Raw genomic sequence first — 8,569 nt, 5'->3', positions numbered from 1 at the left:
TTGACGTCAAAGCTTTAGTTTGCTGCTCCAAGGAAAGGTAATTTCGTCTCCTCTTACATTTTTTTTGATGCATTTGTTATGTGTTGAACATTTGATATAGAATCTGTTATTACGTATATTTGATTCCCATGTTTTAACCCTTACCTTAATTTTGTTTTGTATATCTCTGGGTGTTAGGCATAAGTCAAGCTCAGTGGAGTTGTTTGAATGTTACGTGTTGATCATTATATACATTGACTTGATTTTGTATCCTTATAACTTGCCGAATCTATGATTTGCTTTACTTGCAATGGTTGATGTTCACTTAGTCTCCACTTTGAGTGTTCTAACTATGTAGTTCTATTTTCATCACTGTTTGTTTGAATCATAACTTGAATGTTGGCCGTGTTTCTGTTGTATTTCAGCTGCTCATATCGTTAATGTAAACCTGAGTTAGAATCGGCTTAGAAAAGCACAAGACATGTCATATTGCTGCTTTCAAGTTCTGCAACACGATTTCATAAGACGTTTAGCCTGGTTTATGTTTGTTCTCTGTTCCTAAGTGTCATTCAAGTTTAGGCCGATGTGTTACATCTTAGAAATTCCCTACATTATCTTGTTGTTTCGAGAGTTCGATTTCGCTTAGAATTTGAGAAGTATCGATTCTAAACTTTGTTTACCTCTTTGAGTGTAACCAAGCTTTTTTTTGTTTAAAAAAATTCCCTTTTCTTTAAGTATGGCTGCAGGTTCATTTATAATATGAGATTTATTCCATCTCTTAAGTTGACCTTTTTGTGGATGGTAGTTTCCTCATAAACATACCATATTCTTGATAAACGTTGATGCTATGCTTACTGCTCCATTGGCATCGATGTAGGATTCTTCTTCCACTACAAGCCATTCTCTGTAAATGATAGTTCTCGCTGATAAATAGCGCTCAAACATTCGTTTCCTTCAAATTCTTTTTCTTAGTTTTATCAACAAAAAAGGAGACTATTTTAATATGTTCATAAAATGTTCATCGGGTTAAAATTTATTCTCATTTAAGAATAATTCTATAAACTTGCCCTTGCTGCCTTTTTTAGAAGAACTCTTTTAGTATTTTTTTTTTTTAGTTTTGTTGGAACTCAATCAACGACGTAACAAATACATATGTGAACTTGAGATATGGGAATTGTTGCACCTTTTGTCGATCTAATTAATCTGTGGATGCAAGTTCATAGTAGGTAAATACATGAATGCTTATTTTTGGTTATGCGTTGAATTTAACAAGATGGTGGTTAAGCATATTTTGTTATTTTGAAGTCTTGTTGACATAATTTTTGTCTTCTATTAAAGTTCTCTGTAAAGAGACCAACGCAAAGTCCCCTCCTCTCTGTTTATTTCCATCTTTGATATTTAATATGTGAAATTCTTTCTTCTCTGTTTTGACTCTCTAAGTGTAGCGTGGGGGTTGTCGGATCGTAATGAATGTTTACTAGACATTGTCAAGGCTCGCATGAACTAATCGATTCAATTACTACTCTAGTATAATCAGTTTTGACTTGTTTCATCTTTTTTGGTGAATATTTTTCCCTTGTTTCATGGTATTGTTAGTCAGGTCATTATTCGCCATATTTAAATGCTCTTAGCACTTCTCAGTTTCTGTTTTGTTTCGGGGTGATTAGCTCGGCTAAACTTACAGTTTGCTCTTTTATTACAACTTGTGTGATTATCAAATTTAAGCATATATAATAGTTGATATGAATCAGGATATCTATTCATGGCAGTCACATTTTGAGAGTGTGTGTTTTTTTTTTTTGAAATGCCAAATGCAGGTAGGAAGACATCATTTTCATAGAAGATTAGACAAAACCTACCTTGATTATATAACAGACGTTTGTTAGTTGTTTGATTATTATTTTTTAATCCTAAAGTGTTAACTACTTGCTGGAAAATCGGCCTACAAGCTGATTTCGAATTTTCCCTCTTTCTGTATCCGAAATAGGACACCTCGAAATTTTATAGTAATAGGAACTATCAAGGAATGGCTGTTAATTTCATTATTGAGTTCTACATGTGTTAACAAGTTCAAAGATTTCTTTTAATGGTACTGTGTATCCCCAAGTTCCCAGGTTGTTGCTTCACGTTTTCAGTTGGTACACAACTGTATATTTTTTGTATGAATTAGATAGCTTCAAGTTTACTTTAGCTTTGTCTAATACCTGGTAGGATAATTTATAGTATCCTTCACTTATCCCTTTCTTTACGAAACCGTATGTGCTAATACTGTTTGCTAATTCTATTTTATCTTGTTTTTGCACATGTACATTTGGGAGCGCATTCGGAGTTGTGATACGACTCCATTCATCTATCCAAATCAGATTTGTGCTCGCCTACATTATCGCTTGTATCTAGCAGCCTTCATCACGTCAATAGTGTCCTACGCTTCCTCCCCACTTCAAAGTTTCACGTGTTTTCCATATACATATATGTGTTGCTATTTTGACTAACATTTCCATATTAATGTTTTATATTTATATTTATGCCTGCTTTATTTTTGGGGTTTATAGAAACCAATTGAGAGCAATAGTAAGATATAGTTGTTCATCTCCCATCGTTCTAGATATTGGACTTAGTATGACCATTTGGCTTAGGACGACGCTTTCTAACTTAGTTTTTCATTCGTTACTTAACATATCTTTTGGTCGTGAAAGCTTAACCCTTTAAAAGTGAACTTGGGAGTGATTTTTTTTACTTCTTTAAAGAAGAATATATCCATTTAAAATTTGTTTTAATGAGAGTTGAAACATTTTTTTTAGCAGCTTACTGAATGCAAATTTCGAGGTTCAAATTTGCAGATTTTTTAGGAGTTAATTTTTTTTTGCAGATTTCAACAACTTTACGTGCAAATTTTTAGTGCAAAAAAAAATGTGTATGTTTGGAACAAAGACGCTTTATTGTGAGAGTTTTTGATGCAGATTATTTTAGGTTAAAAAGTGCAGATTTCTTGCTTGAAAATTGCCGGTTTTGTAAGTTAAAACACTGCACCTCTTAATAGCCTTATTGAACAGATTTTAGAGTAAAAAATGTCGCTCTTTTCTTAGTTAAAACACAATTATTTTTGTATGACTTAAAGTATAGATTTTTTGGAACTAACCACTATATTTTGAGAGTTTAAAAGTTGCAGTAGTTCGAGTCTAAAAGTTCTTGAAAATTACTTCGAAAGGAAGAAGAAACAGTATTTTAAAGAACCAAAATATTTAATAGTTAACTTATCAGTACTCATTTAGATCTTTATGTTAAGGAAAACTTCTCATTTAAAACTCCCAAATAAATTTGAAACTAGTTTAAAGGCTAAAGTAAGTACCCCTTTAGAAATATATTTAAGGCTAAAATATTTACCCTTTAGAAATACCTATTTTTAAGAAAACAAGTAAGGAAGTAAGCTTATATATTTAACAAAACAAATCTCAATAGTTAGGCCTATTTTTATACTCTTTACATCACCCATTTATAAAATATATTGACTATTCTGGGATCCAAACATTGCTAAAACATTTTAATCTTCTAACATGCTATTTCAAATTTAGATATGCCAACAGGTTCAAATACAAGGTACATACATGTATATGTCATACACATAAAGGTATATATTCTATATTTTTCTCTACACATAAAGGTATATATTCTCTATTTTTCTCTACATAATCTAATATTTCTTTTATCTACTACCCCGAATGTTATTTATTTATTCCTACACTTTACACATATTATTTTACTAAATTTAATATATCATTAACTTATCCTTACATGTAAATAAATATAAGCATTCACATGTTTTTAAAACAACTTACATATATACTACATTTTATAATAAACATATTTAAGATCACAAACCTTTATATAATATTTAACGTCTAGTATCATTTATATTTTTAGAAAACTCCATTTTAAATATTTTCATTCAAATTACACATCACATATTACTACGTATTTACACCCAACTACTATCTTATTTTTATTTCACGTCTTAATAAGACGACCGATTTTTATTCAACATCTATGTATTTTTAGGATGAGTTTATCATGATACAACTATATTTTTTTTACATATGAATTTATTAGACATTTAAGTAAATTTATTCATTTATTTTACAATATGATAAAAATATTACTATTAATTTTTTTTATATAGATGTATATTTGTTATACCTTGTATTATTTTTACTCTTTTCTTAAACTAATAAAATTTACTTATCATTGATTTTAAAGAAAATAAATAAACAAGTTTTCTCCTAATTATATTATCCTAAATTGAGTTTAAGAACTATCTTCGGATAGCCTCTGAGGGATGCTTAACACCTTCCCCTCGAGTAACCAAAAAACCCTTACTCAGAATTTCACTGGTTTCGCAAAATCTAAACAGAGTTTACATTTACATATTTTAAAAATGGTTTTCCTAATATTTTCCTTAAAATTTAGGTGGCGAATCTAAACAAAAAAAAACATTTTTTTCCAAAATCAGAGTGACAGCCGTATTATGTTGTGAACTGTTTCGGCTAGTTCGAAATAGGGGTGCGACAGCGTGGCGACTCTGCTGGGGAACATTACTTAGGTTTTAACCTTAGAAAAACTCTATTTAGGAACAACATTTGTGATTACGTGTTTATTTTTCAGTTTGCTATTGATATATTGCTTCGACTGAAAGGTCGCAGTGAAATCCAAGCTTGTGTTCCTTATTTGTTTTAAGACACTATTTGTTACTGCTTTCTCTACATTGTCATTTGCACATTTTATCGAGTCTTGGTCGTACACGCACACACTGTACACGCGAGGGGTGTTCCTGCACTCCTCCGAAACTCTCTTTGGATTCCTTAGCTTCAGAGTTGGTGCAATTAAGATAGTGCACTTTCTCGCAATTACTCAGTCCCACTCTCAATCATCTAGGAAAAAATCTTACTCTTTAAAATAGGTCATGTTGCATAGCCTTAGGCAAGACAATATACGGTATTGTCGTTGCATTTAGTAAACCACCCAAATGTCAATGAGTTTCTTCTTTAAAACTCAACGACATAAACTTTGTGTGAAATTGATATAAATTATCCAAACTTAAACACTTAACGGATTTGGAGCAAATAAACTCATTACACCCTTTACCTCTTTTCAGATGTAAATCAACCAAAACCTTCCTGATATCAAGATGATGATTGAGGTCCCCCGAACTTTGAAAGAATGGTGGGGAAACATCCAAGTGGCCTACGGAAATGAGATTATGCTATGCTTAGGGTTGTTAACTGATCTACTATATGTGGAGGCAAACAAGTCATTTATTACTCTAATGATTAAATTTTGGCAACCAACAACGGTGACCTTCCAGTTCACAGATTTTGAAATCACACCAACGTTGGAAGAGATAAGTCAAATTGCTAACTTACCATTGGCTGGCAGAGTACCTTTGGCCCCGCGCACTACATCAGGAATCAGTTTTCTCCGGTCTTTGGGTTTGAGGGTAGGCTAATGTTTGCGAAGAGTTGATGAAGGATGGGTCAAGTTGGATTATCTGTTTAAAAGGTTCGGTCGTCGAGATAGCTATGATAGGTTCCATCAAGAATTCTTCATCTCCAGGGTTGATTGGGAAAAACTCAGGGCTATTGTCTTCGTGACGGCCTTTTTGGGTATTATGATTTTCCCAAAGAAAAAAGGGTATGTCGACATCAACCTACTGCCTATGATCATCTTCATATTTAGGGGACCTATTAGAGTGACCATCGTACCCATGATCTTGGCAGAAATATTTCGATCATTATCCCTCTGCTCTAGAGGATATGATCACTTTAAGGGAAGTAACTTGTTGCTGCAGATTTGGGTGTTTGGGAACACTTTTTATCAAAGACATGCAGAAGATGGCGCTGAAGCAGACTTACGCAACAAAATCAGAAGCCATGCAACGAGGTTGAGCATGTGGGATGCCCCAAATGATGAAGATGGTTGGCGCCTTTTCCTGACCCACCTCACAGGGAACCACATTCAATGGCGACTACCGTGGGTCCATGGTTGAGCTTTGTTGAGAACTAACCAGGCCTATTTCATTGAGTTGATTGGGTTGGAAGGCTTCCAGCCCTACGCACCTTTAAGAGTCCTCCGGCAGTTTGGGATTACCTAAGGCGTTCCTCTATGGTCAAATAGGGCATTGATAGAGGTCAATTATGAAGGAAGAATCCCGATCGAAAGGATCGCTGCTTTGGTACAAGGATGGTGCGGTATTCTTGACTCAGACATGGGGGTTGAATCATGGTGCACACCTGAATATTATACTTGGTTTATGATGGGAGGAATTCTCGCTAGGCCTAGTTATGAAGGAATCTTGGGGTTCACAGACACTCAAAGGTCAAATCAAATTGGCATGGAGCTATTGAACCTCATGCACATCACTACGACCATGTATCAGCAGGTGACCCCACGGTCTATCGACCATCTCATACAGGCAGTTGATGATGAACGAAATGAAGAGATGGAGGAAGACCCAGAAGAGGATCCTAGAGAGCCAACTGAGGAGATGGAAGAGGATCCAGAAGAATACTCAGAGCATGACCCTAATTTGTATTACCCTAAAGATGGAGGAGTGATGCATATAGAGGATGAACATGTTCCAATGGTAGAAGACGCTCACTCGGAATATGGTTCCATAGGGTTTGATGAAAGGGAAGATTCAAACAACTGGGAATGGAAAATCGACGAATCCTCAGAGTATCAGCCGGGGACTTACTATGATGTGAACGATGATGATGATGATGCTCCAACTTGGCCGTAGATCATCTTTATTCTTTAAATTCCCTCATAAGCTCCTCAAAAGGCCATATGACCTATCCCTCTTGTATGCCTTATGGCCACCCCTATACTTTCATTTCTTTGGCTTCTGATCGCCTACATCGTTGTAATAGCCAAACCTTAATCAATGAAGTTATGTTTGCTCCAAATCTAAAATGTGTTTAAATGGATCATTTATCATCAAACTAATTGCAACGTAGGCCTACCTCAGGCCAAAAGAGGTTGTATATTAGGACACGCTTTGAATGTCGCCGAATTGGCGTATATATGTGTTACATTTACATATTTTTTTACATTCTTTTTAATATTTTCCCAAAACTAACATAGTTTTCTTTTCTTTGTTTCTTTTCTTTATTTATCCCCAAAAGTACGTTGATTTGTGTCGTCTTGCAAACTGGCTGACTCACGATACAACCTTCGATACAAAAAGAAAGATGACTGATAAGGACGACTTTAACGCTGCTGCAAACATAATGATACCTATTGAGAACCCCGAAGGTTCTCGAAACATGATAGACATCCAAAATGAAGAGAAAGTGGCTCACATGGAGCAAGAACTCGAGATCTTGAGGGAAGAATTGCGTCAAGTGCGAGACTTGGCCAAACTGTCGGCAACCACTTTCCCTACTTTCAAGACACCTATCTACTTCGCAAAAGCCGACTTGCCAATTCAGCAAGAACAAACTCAACGCGCTCCTACTCACGGTCAAGTACCACCAGCTTCTCCAACCGCAGTCAGGACAGTTCCCGACCTTTCCAACCGCGACCCTACCATACCTACAAAGCAGCAGATACTTAGGGCACATGTCGACGCTCCCTATGAGCCACATGTTCCACCCGTATATGCCGCTGGGGCTCCTACCTTCACTATGCCAGCTGTGGTTAATGTCCCATACGAGGTCGATCAATATGAAGAAATGGAGAAAGATGCTCGGTTGAAAGAAGATGCGTCGATAAATGCCCAGCTTCAGGGTCTAAGAAAAGCATTGATAAGCTTACAAGTCACTAGAGGGACAGAGAGTCTGGATTATGATGACTTGTGCATCAATCCAGACATTGACATGCCAGTAGGGTACAAACCACCAAAGTTTGACATGTTCGATGGAAAGGGTGACCCTCACGCACATTTAAGGGCATACTGTGACAAGTTAGTCGGTGTAGGGAGAAATGAGAAGTTGAGGATGAAGTTGTTCATTCGGAGTCTGTCTGGAGAAGCATTAACTCTGGATTATGATGACTTGTGCATCCACCTAGACGTTGACATGCCGGTAGGGTACAAACCACCAAAGTTTGACATGTTCGATGGAAAGGGTGACCCTCACGCACATTTAAGGGCATACTGTGACAAGTTAGTCAGTGTAGGGAGGAATAAGAAGCTGTGGATGAAGTTGTTCATCTGGAGTCTGTCTGGGGAATCATTAACCTGGTATACTCGTCAAGACCCTCGCAAATGGCGTGACTGGCAGGAAATGGCCGAGGACTTCATGACTCGTTTCAGATTCAATACTGAAATTACTGCTGACAGATTCTCATTGGCCAATATACAGAAGAAGCCATATGAGAATTTCCAAGAACATGCACGACGTTGGAAAACTGAGGCCGCAACGGTGCAACCGCCACTAGATGAGAGTGAGCTCTCGAAGTACTTTATTCGAGCTCAAGAAGGTATCTACTTTGACAAGATGATGTCAATGATGGGTCAGAAGTTTGCAGAATTGGTCAAGATGGGAGACTTTATAGAGGAGGGTGTTAAATCTGGGAAAATTCAGAAGCTGCAAGT

The sequence above is a fragment of the Solanum tuberosum genome, unplaced genomic scaffold (genome assembly GCF_000226075.1).
Source record: "Solanum tuberosum cultivar DM 1-3 516 R44 unplaced genomic scaffold, SolTub_3.0 scf00388, whole genome shotgun sequence".
Classification (NCBI taxonomy): Eukaryota; Viridiplantae; Streptophyta; class Magnoliopsida; order Solanales; family Solanaceae; genus Solanum; species Solanum tuberosum.
This window is presented reverse-complemented; position numbering follows the sequence as displayed.